Here is a 5,959-nt window from a genome sequence, read left to right as displayed (position 1 = left end):
TCCAGCAGAGCCAGAAGCATCACTGCAAGTTGAACACTAGCCTGGTCTGTCATAACAAATTCAGCCAGTCAGCTGTGCAGTGAAACCCTGTCTCAAACACACAAGAAAAGGAGGAAGTAGGAGGACAGAGGGAGGGAAAGAAGGAACATTTCAAGACCTGATCCTGGTGGCTTGCATCTGTAATCCCAGCTCCCTGCAAGGCTCAGGCAGGGTGATTACCATGGCCTCGGCAGTGAGTTCTAGGGAGCCTGGGCTATACAGCAAAGACCTCTGCTCAGANAGATGCCTCTCTCCAGCCACTCTGCAAATCTGACTGTGAAATGAAGTGCTACACCGCTTGCTGGCATGGTGGCTTTTGGTATGATTACCTGGTTTTGGGTTTTGGTCTCACTGTGTGGCCCTGACTCTGTGGACAAGGCTGGTCTTTCAGTGTTCTGGGACCGCAGGGTGTGCGCACACCACGCTGGGTGGCTTAGCATGACTCCTCACTTGTAGAAAAGCAGCTCCCTGGGTATACAGCTGCTGATGGTCCTGCCCACCATNTGTTTCTAAGTTGTAAAACATTCTATCTTGGTAAATGAAAACCAGGAAGGATGTTTTTCAATAAAAGCACAGAAGATCCCCAAGGATGCCTGCCCCATGACTGAGGGGGTCTGGGATTCTAGCAGGTTCAGGTCCCTTTAATCTCCTAATTTAAGACAGTGGAGCTATTTAGGATCTAGGGTTGTGGCTTCACCCCCAAAACACAGTGGCACATTAAATATTTTTGTAAATAGGAAAAAAACATGTTTTGATCACTTACCCAACTTTTCTCAGAATAAGGAGTCATGACTTTTCTTAGTTTTCAAACTATAATTTAGAACTTAGTAATTTAAAATTTTAGAATATTTACAATTTTTGTTTTGATAATTTCATATAANCATATAATTATATAATATATGTTGATTTTGCCCACCCCTCCATGTGCCCCTTCCTGACTTCCTGTCCCCTGAACTTAGCTACTTAAGTTAACTGTGTCATGTCAGCTGATTTGTCGGTACACTTGTCTCATTGTCTGATTTTAAGACAGACCTTGCTTTGTAACAAGTGGTGCTCAGATCACAGGCCCAGCCACCCACTCAGCTGTTCTTTCTTTTGCAGTGGTCTGGGGAGAGTGTAACCATTCCTTCCACAACTGCTGCATGTCCCTGTGGGTGAAACAGAACAATCGCTGCCCTCTGTGCCAGCAGGACTGGGTGGTCCAAAGAATCGGCAAATGAGAGGTGGCCCAGGCGCTCCTGGTGTGGTTGCTGACCCTGGACAACCTTGCCATCGAGTTACTGGACAAAGACTAAACACTGCAGGGGATTCATCTTTGAGAGAGAGGATGCTGTGCGCCTTTGAGACTCACCAAAGGCGTGCTTTATTAATTTGTCTGTTTAGTTTTGGGAAATTCTCTACAATTAAGATAATTTGTTAAAAATGGCCTTTCCTACCTCTGTGGTGTGTGTGTGTGATACGTATGCATAGAAGAGCGAGAACANCAGAAAATGATCTTTGTTTATCTGTCAGTACCCACGACTGTGGGAACATTGTGTTCACAGAAGAACATTGTTTGTGTTTATGTTGAGGGTTAAAAAATAGACGAATGTTACAGTAACAAATAAAATGCATTGAAAAGCCGACTCCTCCTAATCCTTTTTTGTGTTGGGAGAGAGGCAATCGAGGCCACCCATGCTGTCTTCATTTGCTGTGAATGAGGATTTTAACCTACACTCAGTGAAGAGGGTAAATACGGTGTAACTGTCAGGTAAACGGCTTTGTCTCCTGACTTCTCCATCTTTGACTTGGCCAGGAAGCCTGGACTGTTCAACCACTTAGTTCTAAAGAACTGTTTTCTGTTTTTGCGAAGGTTGTGTTGTATGTTTTAGTCAAAATATTAGTAGGAAAATGCTTACTAGTATAACACTCAAGTTCATTATGCAATGTTTTAATAAATAAAATATTGTGCTTTGAGTTATTAAAGTTTGATATATATACTCTTATTAAACTNATTAAACTANTTCATCAATTAAATAATTTGAAAAATTAATATACTCTTTATTTGNCAGTAAAAATTGCTTGGAAACATACAAAAATTTTATCAGACTCTTCCAGTAGGGCTGGGAAGATATCTCAGTGTGTAAANTACTATGTGAGTCAGAGGACCAGACTTCCAGTCCCTAGAACTCATGTGAGAGAGCTGGGCGTGGCAGCCCAACCCTGAAGAAAATCAGGGATGGGAAGATGGCTTGGCAGTTTAAAAGCACTTGCTACTCTTGGAAAGGACCCAGATTTTCTATCACCCTCGTTGCCACTCACAACTATGTAACTCCAGTTCCAAGGAATCCAATATCCTCTTCTGGGTTTCTGTGGGCGTTACATGTACAGAGTGCCCATATAAACATGGAGATACACATACATGGGACAAATACTCTAAAAATCCTGTGTGTTTGGAATCAAATTGAGAATTATGGAGGGTTTGAGACCGGGCCTCACTGCCCTGGCTGGACTAAACTCGAATGGAGATTGGCCTTGGGCCTCAGTCCAGCCTCCCAAGCACTGCAATCACAGGTGCTGGCTATGCTGCCTTGTCGGCTATGCTCTTGTTGTTAATCTGGTTTCTCTAGGATTTTTGCTTCTGTCAGACCCACTAAAGGCATTCAGATAAATATTTTCTAGGTACTAAAGTATACAGATGTCTTCGGTTATTTGAATGTGCCTGTCATTGTGTAATTAACTATTCATAGAGTGTGAACCAGGTGTTTAGCTTCGCTGTAAAGAGAAGTAGTCCCCCATCGTGTTCATAGGTGACTTTGACAGTTCATAAGTGGATTCTGGAGGGTTCCACCCAGTGAAACTCATAACAAAGCCCTGTTTATGCTACAGGTCAGGATCTGAGGGTAGAGGGGGGCGGGGGAGTGAAACAAGCTTAGTTCTGTTCCCTGCCCCCCTTGCTGGCATGACAGCCCTCATCTGCACAGCNATCCCTGAGTTCCGTACATACTCTCTTACCAGGACAAAAACATGCAGGAGGCGCCTTAGTTGTGGGTTCCAGAACTGTTAAGCAGGGTTTCTCTCCGAGTAATTAAATGATATTTAATGCCTGTAGTTACATATTAGTAATTATTATCTTAAAACTATAAAATATATAAAGAGCAGTTCAGTGCTTCCGTCTGTCATGAGCAATTCCCTGCTGTGTGAAGTGAACTCCTGTGTGTCACGTGGTACCCACCACCTCATAAGCTCCCCCACCCCCAGCTCTCCCCACCATCCAATTCAAAAAGGTCACACTTATGTTTTTGTTTGAAGACTGGGTTTCTCTGTGTAGCCCTGGCTGTCCTGGAACTCAACTCTATAGACCAGGCTGGCCTTGAACTCAGAAATCCACCTGCCTCTGCCTCCCAAGTGCTGGGATTAAAGGCGTGTGTCACCACTGCCCTGCTGAGTTCACACTTTTAAAACTTATTTTGGGAGGCAGGACTGGTTTCCTTGGAACAGCAATTTTAAGTGACTGACAGAGGGCTGTTCATTATGTCACTGCCACCGCCTCTTAGAGGCACCAGAACTGCAAAGGAATCAATTTCCTTAAAAGGTAAGATTCTCTATGTGCTGGGGATTGAACACTTACTGCCTTTGCTCAAGTGACTGTACTCCCCTATAGACGGCTTTGTAGAGCCAAATATTGTCCTGTGAAAAATAGCACTTGGGAGGCTGAGACATAGTGGGGGGGGGGGGGCGGGGATGGATCACAACCATGGCTTATAGAGAGAGCTTGTTAAACCATGGGAAAGGTTACAGATTTGGATCTAAAGAATGTACGTAGTACTTAAAGTCAAAATGTTTGTATTCTAAACTCCTCTGTACTAAACATTTTAATGGTGTGCCAAAACTCTGAAAATGTTCGATCTTTGCATGAAGTTACTCCAGCACTTTTACATGGTCTGTAGCTCACACTGGCCCCAACCTCTTGATCCTTCTTGAAGCCTTGTATCACCACACCCACCATACCACCTTTATGTCATCCTTTCTCTTGTGGCTAGGATCTGCACAGCAAAGTATGTCCCCCAGGGAAAAGATACGTCTATAGTTTGATATTTTTAATAATAGCTGGGAGTTGGGGGGGGGAGCTGTTGTCACCTCTCCTCTCTGTGCCTCAGGTTCCACGTGTGGTATTCCAGCATCACTGGATTGTTTGAGAGCCCAGGACTGTTACTTTCCTGTCTGAGGAGAGAGTTTGTCATGGCAGGCAGCAGATGGATGCTGTTACTCAGATTGTTTTCTGCTTTGTGTTCAGGACAGAGCCCCAGCACGTGGGATGACGATGCTGCCACAGTTAGGGTGGGTGNTTCCATCTCAGCCCCAACTAGAAACTTCCCACTCAGGTGAGTCCCAAAGTGTGGCTCCTAGGTGACTCTAGAAGCTGTCAGGTTGACAGAATAAACATCACAGGGTAATGTGTACTAATAAGTAAACTAAGGAGTCTGGTGCTGGCAAGGGCTGCTGATCTTTGGCATCAGTGAAAGCTTTAGTACAAGTGTGTTCTGTGGAATAAAGCCCTCCTAACTGTTCTCAGTTAAAAAAAAAAAAAGGCAGAGGAAAAAGTAAACTATGGGTGTAACATGCAAGGAGGCCTTAACTACCTCCCAAATAAGTAACATGATTTTCAGATTTATATTAAGAAAAGGCTTAATAAATGTTGAAGGTTTACAGGCCAGATGTGATGGCACACAAAGCAGAGGCAGGAGGATNTGTGAGTTTGAAGTCATCCTGGTCTACTGAGGGAGTTCCAGGACAGCCAGGGCTACACAGAGAAGCCCTATCAGGAAAAAGAAAAGTTTAGATATTAGTCTTTCCATCATTGTAGAACCTCAACCTTATCTGTTTGAGACAGGGTCCTGTGTACCCCAAGCTGGCCTTGAACTTTCTGTCCTCCTGTCTCCACTTTCCAAGTGTTGCACTGTTATCCAGTTTATCCTAGCATGCATACTGCCCTTCTGCTGTCTGAGGTGTCTGGATCGCCAGCACAGTGGGCAAGAAGCCTCAAGTGCTGGTGTGTGAGAGCAGTGGCAGGCAGTGCCCTCTGTGTCACAACTCAAGGAGGCCTCTCCTAGAACCCCAAGTGTCTGTAGCGCTTGTGTGTGCCAGGTAAGTTGAGACTCCTTAGCCCTTGGCACTAGCTGGCATTGTCACTTCCAGGTAGGTCGAGGTACCAAGATTGCTCAGCATCTGAACACTTTGACAGCCCCAGATTTGTAGCTCCTATGTGTCAACTGTCCCTTTGCCCTGAAGGCTTGAAGCTCTCTGGAGCTCTTAAAGCAACCAGAACCTGCAGTTTCCNTTCAGTGGCTCCTCATCTGTCCTTCAGCCTGGGNTGTGGCCTCCCNACGTGCACCTTCCCTTTCTNACTGCTACTGTCATTTCTGCCTTCAATGCCNCTTTCTGTTACCAGCTTGGCCCATACTAGAGAAGTAGGCAAGAAGGGATCAGGTGAGAAAAGCAGCCTTTTATTAATAGTGGCAGTACCCGAGGGGCAGGGCAGCACAAGGTTATGTCTTCCAGCCAGCTCACTCTGTGAGCTGGACCAAGGNGGCTTCCCCCAGGCACACACACCTCACACAAGTGGAGAGTTGTGTTTGCACTCTCTGCTAGGCCAACCCTCTGGCCTAGGTAGAAACGGTCGTAGGCTCAGCTAGGACTCACCAAGGTGTGTGACAGCAGAAACATCTGGAACTGGCTTCTTAAAGGTCATNGGTGAGGCTGAGCCTTGAGTTTAGAACAGCCTACAGCAGTTCTCTCGTTTCTCAGGATGTCTGTAGAATGCAGGCAGTGGATGCTGGCTGTGTCAGTCAGGGTTCTCCAGAATCACAGAACTGATGGAATGTCTCTCTATACTGAGGGAATGTATTGTGATGACTTAGTCTGTAGTCCAGCTAACCCA

General features: G+C 45.3%; 1 long non-coding RNA gene across 1 annotated transcript in view; it reads left to right on the top strand.

Moving 5' to 3' along the window:
* Positions 1-1,664, top strand: part of LOC115031943 — a 2,661-nt gene extending 997 nt beyond the window's left edge. Inside the window, exon 2 of the long non-coding RNA XR_003837596.1 lies at positions 1,141-1,664. This is a non-coding gene — a long non-coding RNA (uncharacterized LOC115031943). The remainder of the gene's footprint in view (positions 1-1,140) is intronic.
* Positions 1,665-5,959: the final 4,295 nt, after the last annotated feature.

Source organism: Mus caroli, chromosome 9 (assembly GCF_900094665.2).
Source record: "Mus caroli chromosome 9, CAROLI_EIJ_v1.1, whole genome shotgun sequence".
Taxonomy (NCBI): Eukaryota; Metazoa; Chordata; class Mammalia; order Rodentia; family Muridae; genus Mus; species Mus caroli.
The sequence above is the reverse complement of the archived record's forward strand: the minus strand, read 5'-3'. Positions and strand labels throughout refer to the sequence as shown.